At 36.1% G+C, this 15542-nt stretch overlaps 1 pseudogene; it reads right to left on the bottom strand.

Annotated features, from left to right (window-relative positions):
- Positions 1 to 4689: 4689 nt before the first annotated feature.
- On the bottom strand, positions 4690 to 13117 carry LOC146915580 (uncharacterized; annotated as a pseudogene).
- Between the last annotated feature and the right edge of the window lie 2425 nt (positions 13118 to 15542).

Raw genomic sequence — 15542 nt, forward strand, 5'->3', positions numbered from 1 at the left:
TAAGGGTTTGAGGTTTTTAAGCTCCCCCTAAGTCTAATAGTATTTTAAGGTGAGGTTTGTAAGCTCCCCCTAAGTTCTATCCATGTTACTTAAATTCATCATTAAGAACGAAATATCACTCAGAATAATCTCACATTAATAGACTAAGAGATAAGAAGAAGGTCCTATTAATTTAACATGATTAAAATTAAATTAATGGGGCTCAGAGCCTATAAATACTATACATCTACTCCCCCTTTTGTCATCAACAAAAAGTATAAAAACTAAAGACAAAAAGAAAGAGTTAAGAAAAAGACAGTGAGAAAAATTCTATAATCACAAAATATATATCAGAGCATTAAAAAAAAATTAGAAGCATAAACATAATAATGCAAGAACTAAGTTCAGAAGCAAAATAATTGATCAGTAGCGCAAAAACTTGTTCAGAAGCACAATAAGATCAGATGCAAAATTGAAGTCAGAAGCACAATAAGTTCAAAAGATGTGAAACAAAGAAACTTAAGAGAAAAACTAAACAAGCTAAAAGATAATGTGTGCAACTAAGGTTTGGCTTGTTTGTTAAACAAATTCATCATCTGTTTCAGCATCTTGTTTGTCTCTTCTCGCTGTTGCTTCATTTCCTTCTTGAAATCTTCATTGCTCTTGATCAAATTTTCTTCTCTCACTCTTGCTTCTTCCAACTTAGCTTCAGTGGATGACTTGTATTCAAGCAAAAGTAGCTTCTGTCCCATGAGTTCTTTCTTCAGCTTCTTATTTTCTCTTTCCATATCAACATTTCTTTATATCAAATCCAAGATAGTAGAGGATGATTTGAAGTTAACCTTGTTCAACCAAGTTAAGTCCAACTTCTTGGGATGCACACCAGTAGGAATGAAGTCAGTAGCATTCCTTTTCTCTTAAGCATAAAGGATTTTGCACCCAAGTTCTTAGAACTTTCACTTCTTATAGATTGCTATCAACTCCTTTTAGCGAATCTTGAAGCTTTTGTTAAGCAGAGTCTTGAGCATCTGTACAAGTTCTCTGAAGCTTAGTCAAGACAAAATTTACTCTCTCTTTCAATCTCTTCCAAAGCTTCTCATAGCTGTCCTTATGAATTAAATCATTCCTTGCTTGAACCATATTATTCAGCTCCTGGAAAATATTCTCACACACATCTGCTAGAATAGTAGAATCTAGAAACAATGTGGGTGGAAAAGGGACATTTGTTTTGGCAGGAGCACAAGGTTGAATGGCTAAGTTGGATGATGAAGGTTGGTCATTTGTGGAGGTTGGAGTTTGAACAAAGGTCTCTGAGGGTTGATCAGGAACAGAGTTTACAACTTTAATAGAGGAAGAGTTTGATTGCTCAACCTCAACATCAGAAGCTTCTGATGTGATCATAAAATCATGTTCACTGACGGTTTCAGGAATAGAAAGAGATTCAGTTTGTTCAGGAACAAGTTGTTCAGGAACAGAAAGTTCAGGAACAACATGTTAAGGGGTAGAGACATTTGGGCAGGTTGTTAAGGCCATTTGTAAGTTTGGTGCTTGATGACAGGGGCTTTCTAAAGCAACTTCCATAGAAGCTACTTCAAAGGCTCTCTGTAAGTTGGGCTCAACACCTGGTAGTTCACCTAAGTAGTGACTGCCTAGATTCTCTAGGACAGATCTTCCTTAGGTTTGGGTAGTTGAAGATGGATGAGATGATGATTCAGCATTAAGGTTTGAAGACTCAGAACCTACATGTTCATCTATCATCTCCGCATCAACAGGAACAAAACTTAAAGGTTCAATCATAGGTGGTTTTAAAGGATGGTTAAGGGGTAGTCGATTGCAAAAGTCTGCTTTCATTTAAGACAGACCAATGATTCTTTCATTAATGTTTGAATTTATGGGTACATGATGGGTGTTTTCAGTAGGCTTTTTGTGGAGTTTGGTGGATGATGATGGGGATAAAGCTTTATGTAGATTTTCATAGACTTTGTTCAAAGGAACATCATCCATGTCTGAAGAAGATGAGGTCGATTGAGAGGATATGGGGGTTGAATCAGATTCTACTACTATAACATTATCAATGTGTGGAGAATCAGGATTACCTTCATCAGCTAATGGAGCAGTAGCTCCTGAACCAGCAGCTTCATCCTCCTGAGCTTCTTCAGCAGCCTTCTCACCAGAAATCATCAGTAAACTTCCAGCTTCTGAAGTCACCAGTTCTTGTACTTCTTTAGTTGTTTGAACAACTTGTGCAAAAGTACCACCATCTTCCTTTGCTATGCTTGATACGGGGACTTCAATTCCCTTTGCAAGTTCCCTTATCTTCTCAAGTGCAGCAGCATCTTTAATTTTCTTCTTCTTCACTTCTCTTGTAACGAGATCAGTAGCAGCTGCAATTTGATCTTCTTCTACATAACTTGATTCCTTCAACTTTCGCAGAGCTGTCTTTCTCTTCTTCTTTGGGATAGAAGGTTGATCAGGAGCAGATTGTGAAGTTGCAGCAGCTTTACCACTTCTGGTTCTCTTGTTCAGGACTATATCAGTATCCAGGTCCTGAACTTCTTGTTGAATAGTTGGTACTTCAGGACCAACTTCATTCACTTTTACAGAGGACTTCTCCTTCTTATCTCTCTTCTTCTTTGGCTTTTCAGGAGCATCATCCAGATACTCTTCCTTAGTGAGAGCTTTCCTTTTGGTCTTCCTGCTCTTGGTCACTGGCAAGGCACCACCATACATGGTTTTAGGAACGTCACATAGCCTGATTGTCTTACCAGTTTCTTGAAAATGATCCATAATGTAGTCAATCTGAACTTCAATAGGATCATGCTTGCAAATTGGAGGAAACCCATTCATTAGAGCAGATACAACATCTGACTCTTTCAGATCTGTGCTAAGCTTCTTGAAAGCTCCTTTTCCTATCAGCTTCATCTTCCTGAGTGTTTGCCCATTGAGCACTTTGCATGTTTCAGTACCAAGTTGATCATCAGTGAATATTTTGAGCTCCTTAAGTACTTTCAGAATTCCTTCTTAATGAAGAATCTCTGAAATTAACCTTCCATAAGGAATCCAGCACCTGTTGCTATTTTGACTTTCCCTGAGCTCTTTGATCATGTGCTTGAAGATGTACTTAGGCACATTAGCACTCTCCTTCTTGATGAAGTAATGAAGGAAGACTCTGTGCTCCAAAGAAGGTTGATCTCCACCACCACCTTTTGGTAGGAGATTCTCATTCTGTATCTTCAGAAGCAGCTTATTCTCCATTGACAGATCACAATAAGCCCCTTTCTTGCTTCTGTTGAACATACACCTGTTCACAACTTCATTCCAGGGACTATTCTTGCTATTGTCTATACCATCTGTGAAACTTCCTCTTGATGGTCTTCTGAGAACAAAAGCTATAACTTCCTGAGAGATGAAAACAGGAATACCCATGATGCTTGACCTAATTTCTGTAACTGTAAAAGGTTCCAAGCCCATTTCTTTCCTTGATTTCCCAGCAAGAGTGGGATCAATCAGAACTTTCTCATCCATTTTTGGTTGAGCAGCTTGGGATCGTATACTTGAGCTCTTACCCAGAAATGTCTAACCAGGTTTGTGTAGGTTGGACCATTCAACATAATGAAATAATCCATCAGACTTTGAGCTTCATAGTAGCTTCTGATGTCGCAGCCATGATACGCCAGGGAAGTGAAATCTACAGGATTCTCAGTATGGACATTAAGTTCTCATTCTTCCAAAGACATAGTTCTTCCCCTGATTTCATACGCAGGAGCCTCTTGAGTAGTTGATTCTGGAACTACTTCTTGCATGTTTGTTTCTGGAGCAGAACTTGAGGATGCCAATGTTGAGATTGAAGGTTTAGGGTTCTAGGTTTTGATTCATAAAAACGAACTTGCTTCGCAGAGAACATTGTGAAAAGAGGAAAGTGTAGGTTGTGAAGTGAGTTATGTGTGATTTGTCTAAGTGTTTTGAGTAAAATGTTTGCAATTTAGTAGGGAACAAACAAACACAGCATTAATGACATAAGGGGTGTGAGATAGTGTATTCAAAGCTAAAAATCATCATTTCCCTTTTACGTTGTACACCAATACACTTAAGCCACGTCAGAGTTTCTCAGAGTAACTGCCAAGTTAGTGGGACAAGTGTTATTAAAAAGTAACTTCCAACGTTTCCACTAACTCTGCTATTTATGAGCACAAAATCCTGCTTCTGGAGTTCAGATGATGATGTCATCTTCAGAAGCATATTTTCCTCAGAACCTCAACAAAGAGCTTCTGATGGACCATAGCTTCTGAACAACTTCAGAACCTAAATTCCTATTTAGGAGAAAGCAAATTTAATCAGACACAAAGTGCATGTTCAAATTTTTCTTTATAAAATCAAATCTTTCCAAAGTTAAAGGCTTAGTAAATATATCAGCACATTGATGTTCAGTATCAATAAATTGTATATCTAAAATTTCTTTTTGAACATAGTCTCTAATAAAGTGGTGTTTGATTTCAATATGCTTGGCTCTTGAATGTAGAATTGGATTCTTTGACAAACAAATAGCAACAGTATTATCACAATAAATGGGAATACTGTTAGCATTAATTTGATAGTCTTCCAACTGATGTTTCATCCAAAGTAGTTATGTACAACAACTTGCAGCTAAGATGTATTCCACTTCTGTTGTAGACATAGCAATAGTTGCTTGTCTTTTGCTAGCCCAGGATATCAGATTATCACCCAGAAATTGGCATTTGCCACTTGTTGACTTTCTTTCTATCATGTCACCAGCATAGTCAGCATCACAAAATCCAACCAACTGATAATCTAGGGATTTCCTATAGAGGAGTCCAAGATTAGTTGTTCCTTTCAAATACCTGAAGATTCTCTTAACAGCAGTTAAATGAGATTCTCTAGGATCTGATTGGAATCTTGCACAGAAGCATACTCTGAATAAAATATCTGGCCTAGATGCGACGAGGTATAACAAAGAACCAATCATACCTCTATACAGCTTCTGGTCTACTGTTGATCCAGTATCTTCTTTGCTTAAGGTGCAGGTTGGATGCATTGGAGTGTTCATCACTTTACAATCTTCCAGTTTGAACTTCTTCAGAAGCTCCTTGGTATACTTTGTTTCATAAACATATACTCCATCTTTGCTTTGTTTGAATTCCAAGGAAGAACTTCAACTCTCCCATCATGCTCATTTCAAATTCATCCTGCATTAACTTAGAAAATTCCTTGCAAAGAGATGCATTAGTAGAACCAAATATTATATCTTCAACATATATCTGCACAACAAGAATGTCTTCCTCAAGAGTCCTCCTGAAGAGTGTTGTGTTAACCTGGCCTCTTTTAAAATCATTTTTGATCAAGAAATTACTTAGTCTTACATACCAAGCTCTGTGAGCTTGTTTCAAGCCATATAGTGATTTCTTAAGTTTGTAAACATGGTCAGGATGCTTAAGATCGTCAAAACCAGGAGGTTTCTTGACAAACACTTCTTCAATGACTCCATTAAGAAATTCACTCTTGACATCCATTTGATATAATATTATGCCATGATTTACTGCATGGGATAGAAGTAACCTGATTGCTTCCAATCTTGCAATTGGAGCAAATGTTTCAGTATAATCAATGCCTTCTTGTTGACTGTAACCTTGTGCAACAAGTCTTGCTTTGTTTCTGACTACTTCACCTTGTTCATTCAACTTATTTCTGAATACCCATTTTGTTCCAATAATGTTCTTCTGCTGAGGTTTGGGTACCAGATGCCACACATCATTTCTTTGAAACTGATTAAGCTCTTCCTGCATAGGTAGTATCCATCCATCATTTGAAAGTGCTTCATCAACTGTAGCAGGGTCAATCACTGATAACAGTCCTATCATAAACTTTTCTTGTCTGAAATATGATCTTGTTCTTCTAGGACTTTCTTTGTTCCCAATGATTTGATCCTCAGGATGTGAACACTTGTACTTGAATGTGTTCTTGGATTGAGTAGCTTGCTGAGAGCCATCTTGAGCTTCATCAGAAGCAACTTTATCTTGTGCTTCTGAAGTTGGTTTATCTTCTGGACTATCTTCAGATTCAGCTATCCGATCAGGTTCTGCAGTATCTTCAGGAACCTGTATATCTGCAAAACTTTCATCTTGCTCTGGAGTTTTATTTCCAGGCTCTTTGTCATCAAATTTAATGTGCATTGATTCTTCAACAGAAAGTGTTTCTGAATTATACACTCTGTATGCATTTGACCTTTCAGAGTAACCTAGAAAGATTCTTCTTTGGGCTTTGGCATCAAATTTCTTTAGGTAGAGCTTGTTATTTAGAATGTAACAGGTACATCCAAATTGATGAAAGTAAGAGATATTGGGTCTTCTTCCCTTAAAGAGTTCATATGATGTCTTCTACAAGATAGGTCTAATATAGATTCTATTTTAGACATAACATGTTGTATTCACTGCTTCTGCCCAGAAATGTTTAGCCAAATTGTTTTCATGAATCATGGTTCTAGCCATTTCTTGTAAAGTTCTATTCTTTCTCTCTATAACCCCATTTTGTTATGGAGTTCTAGGAGAAGAGAATTCGTGGACAATTCCATGTTTTTCACAAAAATTTTCAAATGGCTCATTTTCAAACTCTCCACCATGATCACTTCTTACTTTTAAAATCTTCATTTCTTTTTCAGACTGTATTTGAGTGCAGAAGTTACTGAATACATCATAAGCATTATCCTTACTTTTCAGGAATTTTACCCAAGTCCATCTGCTGTAATCATCAATAATAACTAATCCATATTTATTTCCATATAAGGATGCAGTGCTAACTGGTCCAAATAAATCAATATGAAATAGTTCTAAGGGTCTGGAGGTTGAGACAATGTCTTTTGTTTTAAAAGACGATTTCACAATTTTCCCTCTCTGGCATGCACCACAAAGTGCATCTGAATGATCGTCGATATTTGGTAGGCCTTTGACAAGTTGTAACTTACTAAGCTTAGAGATTAATCTCCAGTTAGCATGTCCTAACCTTCTATGCCACATCCATTTCTTATCATTCACTAACATAAGACAAATGACCTTCTGGTCATCCAGTTCAGAGAATTTAATTTTATAGACATTCTCCATCCTCTTTCCCTTAAATACTATGGACTTGTTATCTTTGTTGATTACTGTGCAGTTGGTCTTTTCAAACATCACATCATAACCATTATCACAAAATTGACTGATACTCAATAGGTTATGTTGAAGACCATCTACCAACCACACATTATTAATTGAGATAGAAGAGTTACCAATAGTTCATGTACCAATGATCTTGCCAGACTGGTTGCCTCCAAACTTCACATTTCCTCCTTCTTTCATTGTGAGGGTGAGGAACATAGACTTCTCTCCTGTCATATGCCTTGAGCAACCGCTGTCTAGGTACCATGATTTTTGTTTTTCCATGATCTTAGACATATCTGTAGCATTGACAATTTCAGATTTAGGTACCCATTGTTTTATGGGTTCTTTGAGGTTAGTACTAGAAGTTTAACTCTTCACTTCTTATACCTTGTGCTGTAAGTTTGGTAGCTTCTGATTAATCATTACCTTAGATTTAACACCTTTTGGTTTTGATTCCCCAGGAGCAATAATTGTTTTGTTCTTCTGAAACTTAGACTTCAGGACTTCAGATTCAGGTTTCAACAGACTCTGAGGAACAGGTTCTGATCTCTTCAAAATCTTGATCTTTGAAGTCTTAGAATCAGAGTTTATCATTGCCTTTGACTTAGAGTTCTTTGGCTTTGATGTAATCTTAGCCTCAGAGCTGGAAGCTTCAGGTTCTGACTGAATTACAGTTTCAAACTTAGCACCTTCAGGTACAAAGAAGGTTTTCAATCCTTCCTTGATGCATTCACAACATGCTTTGAGACTGATTTCATTAGGTTTCCCTCCTGAAAATCCAATCCCTTTACCATTGTTTTTGTAAATGTTGTAAATCATTGAAGCAACTTTGCTTCTGTCAATACCAGATATAATAAAATCCTCAAGAGCAATTTCATGTTTGCTTAAAGACTTTCCATTGCACTTTTCTTGTGGCTTCTGACAAAGAAACTTGAGCTTCTCTTCATAAGTTTTACAAATGAAGTCAAAGCCTCTAAGTCCTTCTTCAGAAGCTTTCAGATCCAATAGAGTTGATTCTTGTTGTTTCATTAACTCAACATATTTTTCTTTTAAATCTTTCAACTCATTGGTTCTCAGTTCAAAGTGTGTAAGAAGTTTTTTAAGAGACTCAATAAGTTCTTCTCTGGGAATTTTAGAATATACCTCATTCTCATCTTCAGAGTCTGAGTCAGGATCTACTTCTTAAGTCACAGTAGCCACTAACCCCATAACTACATTTGCTTCATCTATAGTTATTCCTTTTCAGACCCAGATTCACTATCTAAATCTTCCCAGGTTGCCATTAAACTCTTCTTAATCTACTTTCTGAATTTCCTTGAGTTGAAACTTGATTTCTTTGACTTATCCTTTGATTTCTCCTTTTGAAGATCAGGGCAATCAGCAATGAAATGTCCAGGCTTCTTACAGTTGAAGCATCCCTTCTGATCTTCTTTCTTGGAGCTCTTGAAGCCACCTCTCTTACTCAGAAACTTCCTGTTCTTCCTTGCCAGATACTCAAGCTTGTTAGAAAGCATAGCCATCTTCTCAGTTGGATCTTCATCAGGGTCTCCATCAGGTGATTCTTCTTCAGATTTAATAACTTTAAGAGCTTTTGATGACTTCCCTTTAGATGGTAGAGCAATAGATTTACTCTTCTTAGCAGGCTCATGTTCATTTAGACTTATCTCATGAAGCTTGAGAGAGCTAACAAGATGTTCAACACTTAAAGTGTTTAAATCTTTAGCTTCCTCAATAGCAGTAACCTTAGGTCTCCATCTAGCAGGTAAGCTTCTTAGTATCTTGCTAACATGATCAGAAGCAACATAACTCTTCTTCAGTATTTGTAGTCCAGAGACTAGGGTTTGAAACCTTGAGTACATTTCCTCAATAATTTCATCATCCTTCATCTTGAACAACTCATACTGATGAACAAGCATAAGAGCTTTTGCTTCTCTGACCTTCTTGCTTCCTTCATAGTTTACACAAAGAGAAGCAAACATTGCCTTAGTAGTGGATTTGTCACTCATCTTCATATAATCTACTTTAGGTATAGCAGTGACAAGTGCTCCTCTGATAGTATGATGCTTCTTGTAAAGTTTCTTCTGAGCAGGAGTATGTTTCTTTCTATCAACAACAACTCCTTCTTCATCAAGGACCAAGTCACCAGCACCATCTTCAAGTATGTCCCAAAGTTCTTCATCTAAACCCATGACATAGCTGTAGAAGTTGCTTTTCCACCAAGAAAATTCTTCAGGATCTCCATTGAACTTAGGAATTTTTCCAAAATCAGATCTGTAACACCCCGTTTTCCCAGCATAAAAATTTCGTAAAATAAATCAGAGTTTCCCAATCATAAACGGAGTGTCACATTCTTTTCTTAAAAATCATAAACCGAATAAATAAATATTAATCCTTCAAAATTCAACAACGTAATATTTAAAACTTCGCAGCAGAATTATTTCAACATCTTAAATAATCTTTTGCACAAGGGCCTCAACATAAAATCTCATAATATCTTCTTAGTTCAACAACAATTCTTAAAAGTTTCATAAGGTAAAATGTAAGGAATGGAAAACAATGACAAAATTCCCATCCCGTTACGTATCAAAGCACCTAAGACACACACTTGTGATGAATCCACTCACGACTGCAACTAATCTTGGTTACCTGCAAGTTACCCATACGAAGAACAACGTTTTCAAGCAGAAGGGGTGAGATTTCACAAACAACAATATTAAGCATATAATTCACCAATCACATTTAACAACATAAACATCATCGAAATATCACAATAATAAGCATGTAACATCATAGCATCATCATAAACATCATCAACATATCATAATAATAATCATGTAGCATTATAGCATCATCGTAAACAACTTCATAATCATTCATCAACATCAACTTAATCAACTCTTATCATCTTAAATCATCTCAATAATGCAAATGCATGTGGTACCAATCAGGACATCAAGCCTCAACATATTTGAGCGTAAAAAGGCTCCAGGGCATCAAGCCCCCAACATATTTGAGCAAAAGCTCCAGGGCATCAAGCCCTCAACTTTGAATGAGTATGCATGTACTCAACATCTTACATCTTAAACACCTTGACCATCATGAACATCTTATATGACCCCAATAATTTGGACGACATCTTACAACTTTACAACTTAGACCGACATTTACAACTTTATGACATTAATGGTCAACAACAGCAAAACAGCAACATATGCAGCAAATAACAGCTCTTATACATCATATAATCATTAAAGAATGAATCGCATCAACATAATCATCATAAGTAATACTTAAGGTGCATATTTAACAACATCACATTACTATTAATATTAATCATCTTAATTCAAGTCTTCTGGACAACTTCTAACATCATTAATAACTTTCATTTCCTACCCCAAGGTCATCTCAAGACTACACGTGCGAAAAGGATCGCAAGGCAACAATTCAAGGCACCCTACCACTAGTTAGACTCATCACAGCATAGGTTAAATACTCTTAAACACCTTAATTGAACTCATAGTACACATGCTTTGAAGTTTGGAGACAATCCATAAGTTTTGGTTTAACTTAGAAATAGTTATGCTGAATTTTCATAAAGTTTTACTAAGACCCACTTGGAGTATTTTCGTCATAACTCAAAATCTAAAAATCATTTTTGAGCCAAAGGCAAAACGGAAGGCAAAATCATTTTTACTAAGTTTTACTAACACAATTATCTAGAACTTTCATGTTTACACCGAAGGCAAATTCAAAACGGAAAAGGGTGAAAAATGTGAATGTTTTCTAGATTGGCCTGACAGAAAATCGGTGGTCGATTTTGACAAATCGGGGGCCGATTTTTGCAGAACTAGAACTGGAAATTCAGATCAGAAATTGGTGGCCGATTTTGACAATTCGGTGGCCGATTTTGGGCTTCTCAGTAGATAAAAAACTCTACCTATGATTATTCTATGAACTGAACACCAACTGGACATGAACTTGATAGACTCTTATTCAACTAACAACCTATAACGACTTCGAACCCTAATTATCAAATTCTCACAAACTCAACCTACAACATGTTAAATCTAATTATCAAAATTACAGACTTAATAATACTGAATGTTAGTCTCACCCTTACCTTAGAATGATAAAATCGCAGCCCCTCTCGTCTTCTCCTCTTCTCTTGACTTTTTCTCCCTTTTCACCAAAAATTGATCGTACGTACAAATGTCTTTCTAAACCTAACTTCTCCCTCATCTAATTTATCTTATTCCTCTTTCTACCACTAAACTTTCTAATTTCACAAAATAACCCCACATCTCAATATTTATTTTATTTTCGAATCTTATTTTATTAAATAATAAAATAAGTCACAACATCTCACATAAATTATATAGATCACATAAATATAATCTAAAACTCATTAAAATAATTAAATTATTAGAACGAGCGTTACAAGATTTCTTGTCACCATAATCATATGGAACAACATTGTTGTTCCCAGATCCAGAACTGGAGGTATCACCAGTCATGTTTTTCTCAGATCTTTTTTTGTTACACTGTTAAGAGTTTAGACAACAGACCAAGGCTCTGATACCAATTGAAGGTGAGAAAAACACAAGAAGGGGGGTTGAATTGTGTTAGCTTTTTCCTCGTTTACTCCTAAGCTGAAAACACTGATCAGAAACAGATAGAGTTCTACTTCTGAAGTGATGTTCAGGACTAACTTGCAGCGGATAAAAACATAGAGAGAAAGAAGATAAACATAAAGCAATTATACAGGTTCCTTCCACAAACCTGAAGTAGTCTTGTCCCCCTTGCACTTCCAAGGAGAGTTCACTAAAATGTAATATCTGATTACAAATGCTCATTGCTGTAACTAGCAAGAGACATCAAACTGCTTAAGCACAACTGCAAGAGACTTCCTATGCTCCTGAACACAATCAAGAGACTTCTAATGCTCAAGCACAACTGCAAGAGACTTTTATTCAAACAGAATTACAAAGAAAAATGTTTGAGGTTGAACACTTGATATACAATCAATGGTGTACAAAATACAAATCAGATACAGACTCTTAAGACTCTAGAATTTCTAAGATATGAAAGTTAATAATTCTAAGTGAACTTTTGAATGCAGAACAATTTCAGCAGAGTTTTGGCACTTGTAAATTGTTGTTGAGTCCTTGCCAATCTCCAAGTCTTCACTCCTTTATATAGACGTGTGAAAGAGACGTTGTGAATTGCCAGCACATCAAAATAGAGTCGTTTGAAGCTTTGATCAATTACCAATGATCTTTTGCCTGATATGGTTATTTCCTACGAAGGATCAATTTCAAATCCATTCCAATTGTGAAGAAACATCATTGCAGGCAGAGCTGTTATTCTTGTCTTGTAGCAGAGACACAAATAGAGTAGTGGAGGTAGTGGTTGTACACTTCGTTCAATTGTACTTTGTCAACGCTCTTTAAAGAACAAGCATCCAATGCCTTAAAATCCGTTCAAATTAGTCGTTGCTTCACTCTCCCAGTCTTCTGCAATGCTTAGACGAGATTAAATCCATTGAACAACCTTTGAAGCTTTAACTCTTGCATCTCCTGATGAACTTCAGCTTCTGGTGATCTTCAACTTCTGATGAGATGCTTCTGATGAACTTGCTTCTGATGACGTCACCACTTCAGGAGCACAATACTTCAGGAGCACTTCTCTTCAGATGCTTCAAGCTTCCTTTTTGTTGATTCCTTAGCTCTCTTTTGTTCTTCTGGAACCTATTTAAGATGTCAAATTTTTGTCTATGGCCCTGTACACTTGAACAAATATTAGCATATCCAATTGACAATTTTTAATACTTTGTTATCATCAAAACTTTCAAAGGGTAATGTTAAACACATTTTGTTCCAACAGAATGGATTAGTGGAGTAGTCGTTGTACAATTGTACTGTTGTCCTTTTCCTACGCACTTCAGTGGATATGCATCCAATGCCTTCTAATTCCTCTAAAATAGCCATTGCTCTAGGCTTCTATTCCTTCTGCAATGATATGAAGTCAGAATAACAACTTCTAACTAACTTTAGCTTCCAGTCTTCAGACTCTGATGAACTTCAGCTTCTGATGATCTTCAGACTCTCTGATGACGTCAGCTTCTGATGGTCTTCAGACTCTGTTGGTCTTCAGCCTCTGTCTTGCAACATAAGCTTCCTTTTGTAAATTCTATTGCTCTCATTTGTTCTTTCAAAACCAATGACTGAGTTTAAGATTAATAAATATTTTTCTATGGTCCTACACACTTGAACAAATATTAGCATATCCAATTGACATTTTAATACTTTGTTATCATCGAAACTTAAGGTGGTAATGTTAAATACATTTTGTTCCAACAATCTCCCCCTTTTTGAAGATAAACACTAGTATTAACTGTCAGTTGTTGTTAATCTAATTAACAAGTTTACTTTAGGGTCTGAGATTTGTAAGCTCCCCCTAAGTCTGATAGTTCTTAAGGTGAGGTTTGTAAGCTTCCCCTGAGTTCTTTCCATGTTAATTAAATTCATTTTAATCTTAAAAACGTCACTAAGAAATAATCTCACATGAAAGCAGCGGCTAAGATATGAGAAGCATGTTCTCCTAAATTAATTTTAATTATTTAGTGGGCTCAGAGCCTAAATGTACTATTCTACTCCCCCTTTTGTCATCAACAAAAAGTATGAAATAAGAATCAAAAAGAGAAGTAAAAAAAATGGATTACTTCTAAGCTTCAAATCAGAGCATGGTTGTAATTGAAAATAGATAATATCAAAGTAGTGTATAACAACCATAATAAAAATATCAAAGCAAAAAATATTAAGTACTGAAAACACAAACATTATAGGCAGTCAATAAGAAACAAAAACAACAAAACAAAATAATATGTTGTGCATCTAGGGTTGTTGTTGCTTCTTCATCATAGCCATCATATCCATCATCATTGCTTTGAGATCCTCTGACTGTTTTTTCACAGTTTCTTCCAATGCTTCTGATCTTCTAGCTTGGGCTTCTTCACGTGCTCTACATTCTTCTTTCAATTCAGACATCTGTCTCTTCAATGCTTCAGTTAACATCTGCTCAAACAGTTCTTGCTAAAGTTTTTCAACTCTTTTGTCCTGTTTAGGATCTTGTTTCTTCAATTTTTCAAGAATTGGTATCTGAGGCTTGAATTTCACTTGAGTCAACCAAGAAGTATCTAGCTTCCTCTTTGACAGATGAAGTGATGATTGAAGAGAGATCTAGGAAGAATGGAAAGTATGAGATATACGATTTGTTTCTTCTAACTTCCACAACTTCCCTACTTTTGATGACTTCTTTGAACCAATTATTGAAAGCTTGATTTTGAGCTTCAACAGACAATCTCTGCAAGTCATTGAAGACTTTGTCTACTACTTCTCTGAGAGCACTCCATTTGTCTTCATAATTCTCAGTCTAAACTGCATCATTTCTAGCTTTGACAAGTCTGTTTAGATCCTCAAAAATGTTCTCACAAACCTCTTTCAGTACAATAGAACCAAGTAACAGGGTAGGAGGTGGTGAGACATTGATGGTTTGAGGTGCAAGGGTTGAGGGTATGTTTTGGTTAATTCGAGAAGTTGAAGTTGAGGGTGTATCAAGGTTAGCATAAATGACTCTTACATCTTCATCATTAGAGTTTGATATATCCATGTTAGATATATCAAGAGTTGGTTTGATAGCAGGTTGAATCCCAAGTTCAAGAACTGAAGGTTTATTGAACAAGGTATCAATGTCAGTTTGTAATGAGTTCTCAGGTTGAGCAGCATTGATTGGTTGGATAACATGTGTTGGGTCTTCTGATACTGAAGTACTAGCATCAAATAATGATTGATCAGTTGAGGTGGTTTCAAGAATTTATTGTAGGGGAGAGTCTAGCTTGAAATCTGGATGAATAATCATTTTAGTGCAAGTTTCAGAGGCCATTTGGTTTAGGGTTTCAGGTTGTTGTTGGTTTTCTAAAACAACAAGTTCAAGTGTTGTCTCAGAGGCTCCTTGGTATACTTTGATTAATGGACATACACTCCATCTTTGCATTGATTGATTTGAATTCCAAGAAAGAACTTCAATTCTCCCATCATGCTCATTTCAAACTTATCTTGCATTAACTTAGAAAATTCTTTGCAAAGAGATGCATTAGTAGTAAAGATGAAATCATAACCATCAAGTTCTTTTTAAGACTCTTTCAGATCCAACAGAGTCTTTTCTTGTTGTTCTAATAAATCAACAAATTTTTCTTTTAAATCTTTCAACTCATTGGATATGTATTCAAAGTGTGAGAGAAGCTCTTTAAGAGACTCAATAAGTTCACTTTTGGGAATTTTAGAATATACCACACCTTCATCCTCATAGTTTGTTTCAGGTTCAGCTTCCGAAGCTATTGTTGCCACTAACCCC

Source organism: Medicago sativa, chromosome 6 (genome assembly GCF_051527215.1).
Source record: "Medicago sativa cultivar Bolivia chromosome 6, Bolivia_mono, whole genome shotgun sequence".
NCBI lineage: Eukaryota > Viridiplantae > Streptophyta > Magnoliopsida > Fabales > Fabaceae > Medicago > Medicago sativa.